The following is an 18,310-nucleotide window of genomic DNA, read 5'->3' on the forward strand; positions in this document are numbered from 1 at the left end:
AAATTGGTGCAACCACTCTGGAAAGCAGTAAGGAGATTGCTCAGAAAACTTGAAATGGAACCACCATTTGACCCAGTTATCCCACTCCTCAGCTTATATCCAAAGGACTTAAAATCAGCATAGTACAGTGACGTGGCCACATCAATGTTCAAAGCGACTCAATTCACAATAGCTAAGCTATGGAACCAACCTAGAAGCCCTTCAACAGATGAATGGGTAAAGAAAATGTGGTATATAAAAACAATAGAATACTACTCAGCCATAAAGAAGAATGAAATTATGGCATTTGTTGGTAAATGGGTGGAACTAAAGACTATCATGCTAAGTAAAATAAGCCAATCCCAGAAAACCAAAGGCCAAATGTTCTCTCTGATACCACACAATAAGGGGGGGTATATAAGTTCATTGGATTAGGCAAAGGGGAATGAAGGGAAGGGCAGGATGATGGGAATGGACAGAAAGACAGAAGAATGAACTAGACTTAACTTTCCTATGTGCGTATATGAATACATGACTAGTGAAATTCCACATCATGTACAACTGCAAGAATGGGATCCTAATTTGAATAAGCTATACTCCATGCATGTATAATATGTCAAAATACACTCTACTGTCATGTATAAGTAAAAAAAAATAAAAATACATTTGGAGGAGAAAAATAAATTATAAATCATGTGAAAATTCAAAAATATATCTTACTCATTTTTGTGACTCCCTTAGAGTGTAATACTGCTCTGCATACAACAGGGATTCAAAAACATCTCTTGAATTAATTTCATATGTAATTTGTTTGTAAATTTCAAACTCAAAACTTAACATGTATACTTTATACCCATTAGAATGACTATCCAAAAAGGGGAAAAGAGTAAGTGTTAGGATGTGGAAGAAATTAAACCCTAATCCACAGCTAGTGGACTGTAAGAGGGTCCAGTCATTGTGGGAAACAGTATGGCAATTTCTCAAATATTTAAACAAAATTACCATAATATCCAGAATCCCACTTCAAGGTATACACTGAAAAAATTTGAAAGTAGGGACTCAGGTACTTGTAGACTAATGCTCATAGCAGCATCAATTGAAATAATAAAAAGGTAGAAATAATCCAAATGTCTAACAATAGATGTATGAATCAATAGGTGTGGTGGTATGCACCAGTAGTCCTAGCTACTCAGAAGTTTGATGCAGGGAGATTACTACTGTCCGGAAAATTTAAATGAGACCTTGTCACAAAAAAAAAAAAAAATGACAACAACAAAATGTAGACAAATGAATAAACAAAAGGTGGTACATATGGGGAATATTATTCAATCTTTAGAAAGGAGTAAAATTCTAATGCATACTATAAGATAAATGAGCCTTGAAAACATTATGCTAAATGAAAGAGCCAGACACAACAGGACAAACACTGACTGATTCCATGGATGAAGTAACCATCACAGGGAAATTCATATAGAACATAGAATAAAGGTTATCAGGAGCTAGAGGATGAAAAAGATGGGAAGTTTAGTGGGTAGAGTTTCTTTCGGGGGTAATTTTTTTAAAGACTTGGAAATGCATAGTGGTGATAGTTACACAACATAGTAAAGGTTCTAGTACCACTAAATTTTACACTTGAGAATAGGTGAGATGAGTTTTATATATAGTGCACCAAAGTAAAAACAAAGTAGTATTTAAGACATCTGGTTTTCACTTCTTTTGCTTCACAACATAAATATAAACTTCCCTTTTCTTTTCAAAGACCTTAATTAATTTCAGTTGAGGTTATTTTCAGTGTTTTATGGAATTCTGTCTAAAATATTTGTAAAATAACCCATATGAAGAAATTTTATTCTGGATCACTCAGGATAGGTTGTTGTGTTATCAATTAACTCAAGATTCTAGAAGCCTTTTGCCAGTAACAGAAGGTAGAATTATTTCAGTATATTGCCACAAGGTGGTGATAGAGATTACAACATTAATATTTAATTTCTCAAATTACTTCTTCAGAGAGGCACTAGGAGACACTATTACAATATTTTTATGAGACTGAAAACTATCAAATAAGTCCTTAAAACTTCTAAAGTCTCTTGTTGACTTCAAATTATAACCATTAAATCTGATTCAACACATCTGTTGCCTCCCTTAAATTTCAACAATTTAAAAAAAAATTGTTATTGTCTAGACCTTCATTGGGAGTTTGGAATATAGTGTTATTCTATCAGTTCTTTCTTACTTGCCAGTTGGACTATTTCTATGAAACAATTCTTCCAACTATAATTGCTATCTACTTGTAGATAAAAAAAAAACAAGATAAATACTTGATTATTTTCCTCTATTCATTAGATTTTCTGAAACAATAAATTGATTTGCAAACATCCTGCAATGATAAACAATTATTTTTGATTTATTGGTATTATTGTGAATTCATAGATTTTTAAATGCATTTGGTGTGTTTGAATCCATTAAGTTATCATCTTTTTAAAAAAATGAGGAGTGGGGGTGTGAGTAGCAATATGAGTTTCAGATCTAGTTCTAGCTTATTAAACTAGGACCCCCTACTGATGTATTATTGGTTTCAAAGACAATAAATCAGATGAATGATGATTTTTAAATAGCTTTCTATTCTTGTAGGATCCTTTTTTGTGGATCTACAATAATAAGATATTCTGATGGCATGTCTAGAGAAACTGATGCCATCTGACATGCCCTGAAAATAGTGTCAACCAATTAGAACATGGTACATTACTACACCTATATTTTCAGAATGTACAGATGGCCTGAATTAAATAGATATTATCACTAAAAACCCTGAGACAGTTAGGGCATTTGCTTTTGAGAACAAGTTAAGTATATGGTAATATGTGGTAAATTCCTTAGGAATTAATATTTGTGAGTAAAATTAAATTTTACACACACAAATCTATGTATACAGAGAAAAATAACCAGCAGTACAATCTAGTAGAAAAAGGCTTTGAAGTTAAGGGACCTAGATTCAAATTCTGACTCAACTACCTAGCAGTTATGTGATTGTAGCCAAATTACTTAATTTCTCTGGGCCTGAGTTTTCTTTTTGTAAAATGGAGACAATAGATCCAACTTTCCATGGCTCTTTTCTGAGCATGTGTTTTTCTGGAGAGGTAGCATAGCACAGCAGTTAAGTATTTGCATTCTTTTGAAGCTGGCTGCCTAAAATCATATCTGTACTTTACTCACCATATGACTTTGGGCAAATAGTGTGCTTCAGTTTTCTCATTTACAAAACAGAGATAATAATAGTATCTACTTCATAAGGTTATTTAAGTATTAAATTAGTCATTATTTGTAACTTGTACACTCTCTGATACACATTTCATTATATGTAACAAATCATATTTGCTTAAAAACATTACAATCTCCTGATTTTCCTCTAGCCTCCTAGTTGTTCTCACTGTTTACTTTAGACTTTTCTCCCTGCCCATTTTTTCCTTGTTATTTTGATGTTCTTCCAGGTCTGTCCTAGGAACTCTTCCTTTTTTCACTTCTAAACACACTCCCTGGATGAACAAATATACTCTCGTTTTCAATGAAAATTTATATTCTAACTATTGTTATATGTATATCCCCATCCCAGATTGTTCTTGTCAGTTGCTGATCAATAGTACCTCTGCCTCTCCATTAGACAGTTCCACTTGATGTACTTAGCATATCCAAATGTGAATTATTTTTCCTAAAAATCTACATCTGTTTCCTAGCTAAGTGAAAGACATTATCAAATACTAATCATCCAAGCTTAAAATATATGACTCAACCCTGATCCCTTCCGTATTCCCCTGCCCAATCATTTTAATATTTCTCAAATGTGTTCATTTCTCAGTTTATCCATGTTATGGTAATCTCCACTTTAGATCAGACCAGACTTGACTTTTGCCTGAACAGTTGCAATCACCAATCTGCCTGTTGCAAGTCTTACCATTCTCCATTCTGTTCTTTACATTGCAGCTAGAGATTTCCTTTCAAGTCACAAACTTAATAATGTATTATTTCCTAGGCTGAAATACTTCAAAGGTTCCCCATTGCCCTCAGAATAAAATCCAAACTCCTTAGCATGTTTCAAGATTTAGCTCAAGCCTCCCTAACCTAATCTCTAATCTAATTTCCTCTTGCATTTCTATGCACTAGCCCTTCTTACCTAGTTTAATTACCCTAAGGGACTCTATGCCCTCTGGCTCTCAGGCTTTGGCAATATTTTCTCCATCTGAAATGTCCTTCTCTATTCCAAGGTCCTACTCATATCCTGGAGATGGCTTAATATAATTTCCTCAAGTAATGATTTCCTGATTCTCATTATCACCACAATCAAGTTCAGATTATGTGTCCATTGCAAAATATACTGTATCATAGTTGCCTTTACCTACTGACCATATACTGTGAGCTAAAATAAGGACAAAGTTTTAATATATATATATATATCTTTACCATTCAACCATTACCACTATCAAATTCCAGAACATTTGTATCACTCCTAAAAGAAACTACATGCCCATTAGTCATCATGCTCACTCTTCTTCTCTCAGCCTTCAGAACTACTAATCTTTTTCATCTCTATGGATTTGCCTATTCTGGATATTTCATATAAATTGAATCATATAATATGCAATACTTTGTGTCTTATTTATCACATTCTTAAATCCTGAGTGTCATCACACTATGGGAACAAAACAGGTGCTCAATAAATATTTGCTCAATCAATGAAGAAATACTATTGTAACAAAGAATTAATGGTCTAGGGGGGAGAAATTACAAAATTGTAGAGGTAGGAGGAACTTTAAATATCATCCAGTGCAAATCTCTAATTTTCTAGATGAGGAAATCAAGATCCAAAATATCATTGACTTACCCAGGGTCAGTCAGCCATTTAGTGGTAAAAGTGAGACTTAAAAATGCAAAATATTGGCACAGGACCCAGGCCCACAGTAGGCCCAGGTCCATCCTGCCACTGGCAGACATTTGCCAGAGCTCAAGCTCTGGCACAGGACTGCCTCTTCTGACTAGCAGACCACCACAGGAGCTCAGGTCCAGCCCAGATCTGCCCACACCAACATATGCAGGACCCAGGCCCAGGTATTGGCACCAAAATTTTTAAAGAACTCAAAAATCTTAACACCAAAAAACAAATAACCTAATTAATAAATGGGCCAAGGAACTGAACAGATACTTCTCAGAAGAAGATATTCAATCAATCAACAAATATATGAAAAAATGTCCAACATCTCTAGCAATTACGGAAATGCAAATAAAAACTACTCTAAGATTCCACTTCACTCTAGTCAGAATGGCAGCTATTAAAAATACAAACAACAATAAGTGTTGGTGAGGATGTGGGGAAAAAGGCACACTCATACATTACTGGTGGGACTGCAAATTGGTACAGCCAATATAGAAAGCAGTATGCAGAATCCTTGGAAAACTGAGAATGGAACCACCATTTGACCCAGCTATTCCACTCCTCGGTCTATACCCAAAGCATACTAAAGTAGATGAATGGATAAAGAAACTGTGGTTTATACACAATACAATATAAATAATGGAATATTATTCAGCATTAAAAGAGAATAAAATCATGGTATTTGCAGGTAAATGGATGGAGCTGGAGAATACAAAGTGAAATTAGCCAATCTCAAAAACCCAAATGCCGAATGATTTCTCTGATTTAAAGATGTTGATTCATAATATGTTACTGGGGGCAGGGGATTAAATGAACTCTAGATAGGGCAAAGGGGAAATGGGGAAGGAGTAGAAGGGAGGAGGAATAGGAATAGGAAAGATGGTGGAATGCAATGTCATCATTACCCTAGGTACATTTATGAAGACATGAAGGATGTGACTCTACTTGTGTACAACCAGAGATATGAAAAATTGTGCTCTATATGTGTAATATGAATTGTAATGCATTCTGTTGTCATATATAAAAATTAAAATTTTAGTTAAAATTTTTAAAAATGCCAAAAGTTTAATTCACAACGTAGGAGTTTTTCTAGACTGACTCCCCAAAATGAAAATTCCCTTTTTCTTTCCCTTTACTTAAAATGATGAAGTAGCCATTGCTTTCCTAAGTGTTGGGCTTGCTTACTTGCTTGCGTCTAAACATGGTAGATTCTTTTTCTGATGTTTTAGAATGAGCTTGCTTCATGAAGGTAAAAAGACATAAATCATTTTTCAAAATAGCCAAGCCCCTTTCAGTTTTTAATATTCTGTTGTTACTATTGTTTCTCCCTTTGAGCAAGTGTCTTGTGGAAGTTTCCTATTGAAGTACAACTTCTACTTAATTTTTTTGTAGTTGTAGATGGACCAAATGCCTTTATTTTGTTCATTTTTATGTAGTGCTGCATATTGAACCCAGTGTTGCACGCATGCTAGGCAAGCAGTCTGCCACTAAGTTATAGCCCCAGCCCAGTTCTGCTTAATTTTGAAAGCTCACATGCTAATGGCCCCAGGAGGTATGACTATCAGAGATCACACACTCTCAGAGAATAGCTCTGATTTTTTTTAATCACCTTGTTCTGATTCAATATCTAAAACCTAGAAGATATTTCATAACTATGGAAATTAAGATTAGAACTCTTTCAAGTGTCTTTTGCTTGTGTATTTGCTTGCATATTGGATCCACAAACATCTGAAATTTCACAGCGTATCCATATCATTCATTCTTATGTTTGATATGCTGATTCTGTGATAAAAAAATTAATGATCTTCTTGAAAAGTCAAGATTTCTGTGTTCTCTTGGAAAAAAAATCACTTTAGGCTTATCTTTTGACCTACATCTCAAATATTCTATCTTATTTATTATTTATTTTATTACTTTAATTGGGGTTTTTTATTTATACATGACAGTAGAATTTATTTTGATATATTTATATAAGCAAGGAATATATCTTATTCTAATTAGGATCACAGTCTCGTGCATGTACACATGTTGAGATTCACTGTGGTGTATCAAATACTTTATTTTAAATGGTGGCACAATTACTTACTATTTTACTCCTTCTGTGTGTGAATCCAAGATTATCAGAAAAAGATTAACCAGCTGTTGTTGTGTTTATTGAGACCATATTTTTTGCCATTTCAAGTGAAGCAAAACCCAAAACTTACTAGATCCGTTCAAAAAATAATCATATTTGATGTTACAATAATTTTTATATACTAAAGATTTCTATACATCTTTCCCAAACTTCCAAAACTATATTTTTACAAGAAAATCCTCTATAAATTAATGATACACAACAGATAGATTTTGAACTGCAACTATGTACATTTATTTGTTTGTTTGTTGTAGTTGAACACAATATCTTCATTTTATTTATTTTTTTAATGTGGTGCTGAGGATCTAACCCAGGGCCTCGAACGTGCCAGGTGAGTACTCTACCACTGAGGCACAACCCCACCTTAGATGACCTTCTTTGCATATGTATGATACGAAGAATAGTTTTGCTTAAATGAAGTGCATATCAGCATAAATGGATTAAAAGGATTCATAAAGCTGTAAGGAAGCAGAGATTTCATTTATTACCAATTCAATCCCTTCATTTTAAAGAAAAGGAAAGTCAATTTAATGGAGGAAGGATAGTCTTTTCAACAAATAATGTAAGAACAAGAGGATGTCCCAGGCAGAAGGAGAGAAAAAGAAAGGAACAGAGGAAGGAAAGGAGTAAAAAAAAGAACCTCATGCTAAAACTCACACCATGTACAAATATTAACATAAAATGGATCATGGGAATGTTACAGAGCCGAGACAGTGTGTGGCTCTCACTCTTACAGCCATTGCAGTACATTGAGTTCCATAGAGACAGCAAGTGAGAGCTGGACAGGCACTGGGCAATTTTGAAGAACAATTAAACCTGGGCAAAGGAGATACTAAGAAGCTGAGAGGCAAAATGTCATCATATGCATTCTTTGTGCAAACTTCCTGGGAGGAGCATAAGAAGCAGCACCCAGATGCTTCAGTCAACTTCTTAGAGCTTTCTAAGAAGTACTCAGAGAGGTGGAAGACCATGTCTGCTAAAGAGAAAGGGGGAAAATTTGAAGACATGGCAAAGGCAGACAAGGCCCATTTTGAAAGAGAAATGAAAACTTATATCCCTCCTAAAGGGGAAACAAAAACAAAGTTCAAGGATCCCAATGCACCTAAGAGGCCTCCATCGGCTTTCTTCTTGTTCTATTCTGAGTATCACCCAAAAATCAAAGAAGAACATCCTGACCTATCTATTGGTGATGTTGCAAAGAAACTGGGAGAGAGGTGGAATAACATTGCTGCAGATGATAAGCAGCCTTATGAAAAGAAAGATGCTAAGCCGAAGGAAAAATACAAAAAGGATATTGCTGCCTGCTGAGCTAAAGGAAAACCTGATGCAGAAAAAAAAGGGGGGGTTGTCAAGGAAGAAAAAGAAGGAAGAGGAGAAAGATGAGGAAGAAGATGAGGATGAGGAGGAAAAGGAAGATGATGATGATAATGAATAAGTTGGTTCTAGTGCAGTTTTTTCTCTTGTCTATGAAGTATTTTAACCTCCCTGTACACAACTCACTTCTATTAAAGAAAAAAATTGAAATGTTAAAAAAACACAAATAATAAATTTAAATGTAAAACATAAAACTATAATAAAAAAGAAAGTGAAGTTCAGCAAAGAATCAAGACAGCTTCACAAAGGAAGTGGCATTTTAGGAGAAGAACATGCCTATATAATTTCCTTTATTTGTTCTTTGGCAATGGTTAGACTACTTCAAACCAATAGAAACAGACATTTTGCCCACCATTTTAAAATCAGGAGAGGAAAGGAAGTATAAGACCTTTTTTTCCTGTCAACAAGGCTCCTGAGAGCTAAATGTTGCTTTTACAATCCCAGTACCCTACTCATGGCTAAGAGGAGAGGTAAGTCTTGATTCCCTATTCAGACTCATGGCTTCCTTCTCTACACACTATCATATGCTTTCTACTTCCACTAGTATTTGCAAAATATTTGTATTAGTCAGAGTCTCTACGGGAACAGAATCAACAGGAGGTATGATTATAAAAAGAGGATTTATTAGATAGGTTTATACAATCAGAAGCTGGATATTTCACAATGGCCTTCAGCAGGTTGGAGAGCTGGAGGAACCAATAGCCCAGTGGATGTGCAGTTCAACAGCCTCATAACAAGAGGGATACACAGTGCTATCCCAGTCCAAGACTTAAGGCTTCTGGAAATTCGCTGGAGGATCACTGGCAGAGTCCACTTTGGAAGAGTGAAGGAGCAAGATTCTGAGATCCTCAGGCAATTGCAGTAGCAATCAAGAGTCCCTTCTAGAAGAATCAAGCTTGCATCTGCTGCTGCTTCCTTGTTCTTCCAGTTTTTTATTCCAGCCAAGCCACCACCCCATTGTCGGTGCTGCCCACACTTAGGGAGGGTCCCTACTGTAGTTCTTTAACCCACGTGCCAATCATTCCTAGACACACTCTCATTGACACATCCAGAAGCCTCTTAATCTTCAGCATCTCTTAATCCAAGTTGACAATTCAAATTAACCACTATTTTCCATGTAAGGAATATGTTTATGAGTCTCCTTCTCTCACTACACCATAATCTCCCAAAGCTCAGAGACCAAGTAATTATGTCTCTGATCCATATGGTACCAAATGGAATGCTTTATAAAATGGTAGTATAAAATAAATGCTTGATGAATGGACAAATACAGTGGTGTCAGCTTTTGATAACTGGAAGTTATATTGATTTTAGGAGTTATATTGAAAATTGAAAGCAAATAGCAAAAAATAAACCACCCTTCCTACTTAGCTTCTTTCTAACCAATCTCAGTGTGCATAATCACAATGAACAGGGACACCTCTAGAGATGTCCTGGGGATACATTCTATTCAATATGTGTGTTTTGAAAAGTCTCAAGTATCCCATCTTTTGGAGAAGATATCCAAGATTTATCTGAACTTGATGGGCAAAGTTCTGATTGGTATAAGTAGGCAAAAGTGAGCTGTTTGTTGTATCACAATGTGTTGTCTGGTTTCTCAGCAGAACCTCTGAGATTCTAAAAGCTGAGAGCCTGACTCCACAAGATTCTATTAACACATGTTGCCAAAATAAAATTATTAAGATCAAAGAGAGAACCATGAATTCTCATTAACTGAGAATGAAAAATCATCCTTAGCACTCAAAGATTAAGGGTCAATGATTAGAGACTGTGTCTTTAGAAACATCTGTGTCATGTGACTGTATCTGATACAGTCACATGACACAGATGTTTCTAAAGTGGAAAGAGAAAATCTTGCCAGTGAATCTGGGTGCAGTGGCACCTGCTTGTATCCTAGCACTTTTGAGGATGAGGACAGAAGACCACTGGAACTGAGGAATTCAAGACCAGCTTGGGCAGCACAGTAAGATCTCATCTCAAAATAACTAATTAAATCCAGCCAGTGAAAGTCACCTCAAATAAGATATTCCTTCCTGTCCTCCTTTCACCTGTTTTGCCTGTTACTATGTGTATAATAAGTTTTGGGAAAATTTTAACAAACGGAGAATTTTGACATATTTCATGAATAATGATCAACTTCTAGTGCAATACACATTTCCCCATCCCTAAACAAGACATTTTGCTTTGAAATCGAAGATTTTCAAGTCTCTTATCACTAAAAGGGTGGATGTATGGGCAGAAGCTGGGAAATTGTTTGAGTTAGTTTATTCAAATATCTATTGAAAACCTTCCATGAATATAACAAATAAAATGAAATTAAGCAGCTCCTGCCCTCAATGAGTTGATAAGCTAGTCCGAAAGGTGAACGCTTTTCCCATAGCTCCTACTGCAGGGCCAGGGTCAGGTGCTCATTCATCCATTCAGATTCTAAACAAAAGTCTCAAGGAGATCAGCAAGGAATGAGCAGGGGAAAGAGTAAGAGAAACTTCACAGAAGCAACTAGAAGAAAGAAAGGATAAATTATTTTTTCAGTCCACCAATATTTTTTTAATACCCATTGTCTGCTGGGTACTGTGCTGAGTACTGAGAATCCTGGGGTGGTAATTCAGGCCTCTGATGCAGCTTATTTATAGACTATGGTTAAGAAAGAAGAACAGGTTAACAGATAAATGAAATCTGGTTGACATAAATTCTGTGAAGGAAACAATAATAAAAAGTGAGAGAAAATAATTGAGTGGGAAGGATTGCCATTAGTAAGGGGCAAGGGAGGAGGTTTTTGGACATGGTATAAGTTGACTGAGCTCAGAACCCAAGGCAGGTGACAATTAGGACAGCCAGCATAGAGGAGCCAGTGGTCCATTGGAATGGAACAAGACCATCTATGTGTGTGGTCGGAGCTTCAAAAGCAGTTATTTCTGGGAAGTATAGGATTAAAGCAGTAATCAACTGAAAGTGATTTTGCTCCCCAGGGAACTTCTGGCCAAGACTGGAGGCAGCTTTGATTGTCAGGACTGAGGAGAAGGATGATATTAGTGCTGAGATTGCAAAAACCTGCTAGGAAGGAGTATTTCATTGGAAATCACAGTTTTCTTCATTCTATTCTTTTGTTTGTTTGTTTTAATTAGTTACACATGACAGTACAATGACCTTGACATATCATACATTTGAATCACATGGGATATAATACCTCATTTTTCTGAAACTCCTGTTCTCAGCAGCTTGGATCTTTTTTCTTTCCGGCAGGAACAAAATAAGAACAGCTAGCTATCAAGTGGCCCACTCTTTACTCCACTGTCTCAGGAAATCCCATTGCAGAAGCTGAAAGGACTCCAAGAAGCTTTGGAAAGTTGTCCAGGTTAGAAAAGATGTACTTAGACACATGGGAAAAGCCGTAGGGAAACCAGGCCCTGCGGCTGCCAACGGTTACCTCTGAGGAAGGGACTGAGCTCAGGACCGGGTAAGGAGAATCCAGGTAGACTTTTTAGTTTGCATAATTACACACTAAAGTTGAAAATACATAATGGGTCACTAGCAGGAAAGAGGTGGGAGATGCCCTGGAAAACTGAGGAACTTTGCCCTTTGGATCCCTAACCCGTCCGTCTGTTCAACGTCAGACCCCTCCAAGCTCTATCCGGCCAGGGCTCCCTCAGTCCTGCGTTGGCCTGGGACCTCTCTGGGCCCCCGCCTCGCAGTGGCCCGTCTCTGGGTCCCAAAGTCCCCCGGGACCTCACCCCCACCCAGCCCGGCCGCCTCACCTCAGCGGGCAGGCACCGCCTGTGGGAGCCCCCGAACAGACTGTTCTCATTCTACGGATTGCCCAGACAGACCAGGTCCGCCGCAAGCTTCCCGAGGCCCCGTGAACTCGGTGCGGGTCCCTGACCGCGCCCCCAGCTCCCAAGGCAGCACGAGCTTGGTGGGGGTCCCTCTAACCCCGGAGCGCGGCGCCAGCCCTAGGAAGTGAGGAGATGTGTGGCTCTAGCTGCGGGAGAGCGGCACTAAGAGCCGGCGCCGGAACTCAGCTGTGAGCCGAGGGGGGCCCCCGCCTTCCAGCCGGCGAGCATTAGCCGCCACACGCCGCGGCTTTGCATATTCATTTGGCTGTGCTACGCCTCCCGCGGTCGGTGGAGGAAAAATACATTATTCATGAGGAAACATCTGACCCCGCCCAGGAAGCCTTTGCGGATTATTCATGAGCCTGAGAGGGCTTGTTTGAGCCGTTGAGTGCGGGTGAGAGCGAGGCGTTGACCCGCTAAGGTGAGAGCTGTTCAGAGCCCAGGTCTCTTGAGAAAGGACGCTTGGGCGTTGTTAGTCCTGTGTTCTTCGTGTTAAAAACGTTTTTCTTTTCTTCTTGTTTGAGCCTCTGTTTGATTTTAAAGTACTTCACAGAGTCAAACATTTTCTGAGAAGCAGAAACGCCGGGGCTGAAGAGGCGGCCCAGGGGAGGTCACTTCCCCCGACTTTTTTTTTTTTTATGTTTATTTTTTACTTATAGGTGGGCACCATGTCTTTATTTTCAAGAGGTGCTGAGGATCGAACCCAGGGCCTCACGCATGGTAGGCGAGCGATCTACCTCTGAGCCACAACCCCAGCCCCCTCCCCCGACTTTTGATGAGGAAAATTTTCAAACATTTAAAAAAGGAGACGGAGAAGGGAAATACAAATGGGGTGGGAACACCCGCATCCCCACTGTCCAGTAACTTTAACATTCAGACTTTTGAGGAGCTGGAGGGATGGGCCTGGCGAGGGAAAGCAGCCTTTAATTTGCCGCGAGGCAGCCGCTGGCTGTGTACTGGAAAAAAGCGTGTGGAGCTTTGGGGGTTTTCCTTTACCTGGTCAGGCTTTCTCCAGCCATTGACGGGTTCGGCCGATGCCTGGCGCAGACCAAGATATGAGAGAGGTGGCCACCAGTCCCCGGGGAATGACCTGGGTTCCTCTTTCACTTTATGGAGAATTTGCCTTTAATCTCTGTAGACTACAGTCGTCCTAATAGGACAAGGCAGCCAGTGTCGTCAGGTGTGAACATACTTTATATACAACCAGAGAAATGAAAAATTGTGCTCTATATGTGTGATAAGAATTGGAATGCATTCCGCTGTCATTTATCTTTAAAAAATCAATTAGAAGTTAAAATTTTGAAATTAAAAAAAAAAAAATCTCAAGATTAGCCAATGGCCTAGCTGTGCTCACCTGATGAAAAGGAAGGAAAAGCTTGGTTGTTGCCCCCTAGTTGGGTTTTAAACCTTGTTTGAGGGGGAAAAAAAAAAAAAACTCGTTAGGATGATACTCCCATTTTGCCCCCATTGACTCTAAGACTCTTGAAATGGGAAACCTCTTAGAGTCTGTAATCCTGCAGGATGCCTGGCACATCGCATTTGTCTGGTGAATGTTGCATGAACCATTGAAGTAGCATGAAAAAGTTATGCAAGATCAAAAGAGCATCAACAAATACCCAGTTAATGCAGTGGAAATCTTTTACTCTGAAGGAGCATGGAGTAGCAGAATTATTAGGGGCAGATGGAATGTGTTGAACCAGTGAATAATAATTTATTGAAGCAAGCTCTAAATGACAGGTTCACTGGGTGAACTTTGGTAAACCAAGTCTCCTTGCTGAACTTCACTTTCTTTTTCATTGTGGTTATATGTTTTACATTTAAATCCATAATTCATTTTTAATTAATATTTGTATATTGTTGAATTTTAGGTTGAGGTTCTTTTCTTTCTCTTTTTCCCTTTCTCTCCCTCCCCCACCCTCTGTATATCCTTTTAATGCTAGCAATATTTGTTGAAAAGACTATCCTTCCTCCACTAAATTGACTTTCCTCTTTAAAATGAAGAGGTTAGATTGGTAGTAAAGGATTCTATGTTGTCTTCCAACTTCATTAATCTTTTGAACTCACTTATGCTGCATTTGAGTGAAGCTATCCTTCATATCATACATATGTAAGGAAGGTCATCTAGAGTTCATGTGCTTAAATAAGGTTCTGTGGTACCTCTCCAGATAAACACATGCTCAAATAGAACACTGAACAAGCCTGGAAAGTAGGCGCAATTGCCTCCATTTTACAAAAAAAGGATTTTAAAGCCCAGAGACATTAAGTAATTTGTCTAGAGTCACATGACTGCTAGGTAGTTGAGCCAGAATTTGAATTCAGGTTCCTTAACTCCAATGCTTCTTTCTACTGTGTTATTATGCTGGTTATTTTTCTCAGCATACATATATTTGTGTGTATAAATTTTAATTTTATTCATCTTATAAATATTGATTCCTTAGGAAATTACCAAATACTAAAAAAGCCTAATTTGAATCCTTTCTGAAAAGCAAATGCCCTGCATGTCTTTACTCATAATATAAATTTAATATAGGCCATTTATACATTGTAAAATATAGGTGTAGTAATGCATTATATTTTTGTTGGCTGATGCTATTTTCAGGGCTTGATTCTCTCGATAGGCCATAAGAATAGCTTATGATCATAGAGAAATAAAAAGAACCCCACCAATATAGAAAGCTATTTAAAAATCATTGTTCCTCTTATTGTCTCTAAATCTAATAACTACCACCCAGTGGGGGATAATGGTTTAACGGGCTAAAATTAGATAGAAATTCTTATTGCTACTTTTCCCCTCTCCTCATTTTAATTCTTGAAATTTAAGGGAGGCAACCGATCTGTTAAGTAAGATTTGAGGTTATACTCTGAAGTCAATAAATGGTACTGTGGAAGCTTAAAGACTAAAAGACTATTGGGTGGTTTACTGCCTCATATAAAATATTGTAATACAGTGTTCCCTACTGCTGCTCTGAAGAGAGAAATTTAATGTTACTTATTTATAATCTCTATCACCACCTTGTGGCAGTGTCTTCAACATATTGGCAAAAATCTTCCAGAATCTTGTGTCAATTGATAATAGGTCACAGCCTATCCTGGGTGCTCCAAAATGAAATTTCTTCAGATGAGTTATTTCACAAATCTTTGAAAATAAGCTCCAAATGAAATTAAATAAGGCTTCTGGAAAGAAAAGGGAAGATTTGCTTTTGTTTTATGTTCATGAAGCAAAAGAGGTGAAAACCAGATATTCTAAACCTTAGCTTTTTTATTATGGTAAACTATATTTAACATAAAACTCATCACCTCACCCATTCTCAGGTGTACAATTTAGTGGCACTAACTACATTCACTATGTTGTGCAGCCATCACCACTATCCATTTCCAAAACTATTCCTCACCCCCTACAAAAAAAAACCCTACCCATTCACTCCCCTTTTTTATCCCCCTAGCCCCTGATAACCTTTATTATATTTTCCATGAATTTACCAACTGTTGGTACATAATCTATAAAATTATAATATATTTGTCTTGTGTCTAGAATTTTTCACTCTGCATGTTTTTGTGGTTCTTTACATTGTAGCATTATCAGAATTTCAATCCTTTCTAAACATATATTCCCTGATGTATACCACATTTTGTTTATTCATCTGCCCTTTCTTTTCCTTCCTTCCTTTCTTCCTCCCTTCCTTCCTTCCTTCCTTTCTTCCTTCCTTCCTTTCTTCCTTCTTTCTTTGCAATAGGTTCTTGTTATGTGTTCCTGGGCTTAAATAGCCCTCCTACCTCATTACCTCAGCCTTTTCAATAGCTAGGACTATTGGTGCATGCCACTGCTCCCAATATTGATTCATAGGCATTTGTGTTGTTTTTACCTTTTGAATATTTTGAAATGCTGCTATGAACATTAGTCTATAAGAATCTGAACCGGGCTGGGGATGTGGCTCAAGCGGTAGCACGCTCGCCTTGCATGCGTGCGGCCCGGGTTCGATCCTCAGCACCACATACCAACAAAGATGTTGTGTCCGCCGAGAACTAAAAAATAAATATTAAAAATTCTCTCTCTCTCTCTCTCTCTCTCTCTCTCTCTCTCTCTCTCTCTCTCTCTCTCTCTCCTCTCTCACTCTCTCTTTAAAAAAAAAAGAATCTGAACCTTCATTTTCAACTTTTTTTTTTTTTTTTTGCTATCTTCCTAGAAATTGGATTGCTGGTTATTAAGGTTATTCTGTTTAAATTTTTGAGGAACTGCCATACTGTTTCTCACAAGGATGGACCATTTTACATTCCCACCAGCAACGCATACAGTTTTTAATTTCTTTACATTTTCACTAACACTCTTTTCCATCTTTTTGAGTAGTCATTGTAATGGATATGAAGTATACACATTAGCTTTTGAATTTGGAATTTGCAGATAAATTACATCTGAAGTTAATTCAAGAAATGTTTTTCAGCCCCTGCTATATACAGAGCTGTATTAAACTCTAAGGGAAGTAACAAGGATGAGCAAAATATTTTATTGACTCTCTAGGTGGTTTATAACTTATTTTTCTCCTCAGTATGTGTTTGTGAATGAATAAATCATCATATGATTTTAATTGGGTAGCTTAAAAAATTAATCCAGTGACTTTATGCTAAATTTATAGAAAATGGGTAGTGGAAATTAAAATGTTTATTAAACTTATTTGCTGGGGCTAGGGTTGTAGCTCAGCAGTAGAGCACTCACCTAGCACGTGCAAGGTGCTGGATTCTATCCTCAGAACCACACAAAAATAAATAAATAAAATAAAGGTATTATGTCCAACTACAACCAAGAAAAAAATTAGAAATTTATTTTCCAAAGATTACATTCAACTATAACTTATGTAATTCTTTGGAAAATTCTCAATAAGGATCCAAATTTATTTTATAGTTGGATAAGGCCTGATAGCACTATTGTAGTATTCATTCTTCCTTTATGTTTTCAAAATTAAGCTTAGTCAGCTTCTCTCTAACTGAACAATCTGAGAAATAGTTTATACTTAACTGTCCTTGATTTTAGTTTTTCATTTATCTTTCAGTTATACCTTTTGAAAGAGTAAAATAGAAAGTACTATGATAGACAAGATCTCTAATTAATTTTTTTCAACAGGTTTTAATTATTGAAAGAATCCTGAAACATTTTTACAAATGGCTACTGCTCAACTCTCTCATTCCATCAGAATTCACAAGGCATCTAAGGTATTTGTTGGAAGTTAAAAGAAAATCAATGACCATTTATTGTGTCACTTCAGAATCAAGATGTTAATCTTTGCTTTTTATTGAAACAATTTTACCACTTATAATTGTCACATAATATTCTTGGAGAATATGTCTACATTTTAATTGTCTAATGGATTTGGGATATTTGGGAAATTAAAATAGATTACAAAGTTATTGACTGGGTGCTTGTTCATGTTGAAATATTTCTGTCTTCTAGAGTAAAAGAAATCAGAACTAAAAGACATTTTAAGAGACTGGTTCTTTGTTAAGACATTCATCTCCTGAAGCAATTAGGAAATTTGTGCTGCACATGGTGATGTAATTAGAGGAACTAGAGGGTAAAGCACTGAGAGAAATGCAGATATTAGGAGCCTAGGGGAGTGTATTGGTCAGTATACCATTTCTGTGACAAAATACTTGAGATAACCAATTTAAAAAGAGGGAAGAATTTATTATGACTCATGGTTTCAGAGGTTTCAGTGCATGGTTGGTTGGCTCCATTGATTCAAGACCTTTGGCAAGGCAGAACATCATGGCTTGAAGCACGTGGTAGAGTAAAGCTGCTCATTTCAGTGGCTGGGAAGCAAGGAAAAAGAGAAAAAAGGGCCAGGATCCCAATATTCCCTTTAAGGGCGTTCACCCAATGACCTAATTTCTTCCTTCTAGGCCCCCCTCCTAAAGATTCCACCACCTCCAAATGGCACCATAGGCTGGCAACCAAGTCCTTTGCATATGGGACTTGGGGGAACATTTTAGATCCAAACCATAATAGAATACATGCCAAGACCAGGCAACCTTGCTGGATTAAAACCTTTATTAATACATCATTCATTGAGATTC

General features: G+C 37.3%; 1 pseudogene; it reads left to right on the forward strand.

Annotated features, from left to right (window-relative positions):
- Window positions 1-7,889: 7,889 nt before the first annotated feature.
- LOC113196850 (high mobility group protein B1 pseudogene) lies at window positions 7,890-8,345 on the forward strand (annotated as a pseudogene).
- The last annotated feature ends 9,965 nt before the right edge of the window (window positions 8,346-18,310 follow it).

This window comes from Urocitellus parryii, chromosome 3, assembly GCF_045843805.1.
Source record: "Urocitellus parryii isolate mUroPar1 chromosome 3, mUroPar1.hap1, whole genome shotgun sequence".
NCBI lineage: Eukaryota > Metazoa > Chordata > Mammalia > Rodentia > Sciuridae > Urocitellus > Urocitellus parryii.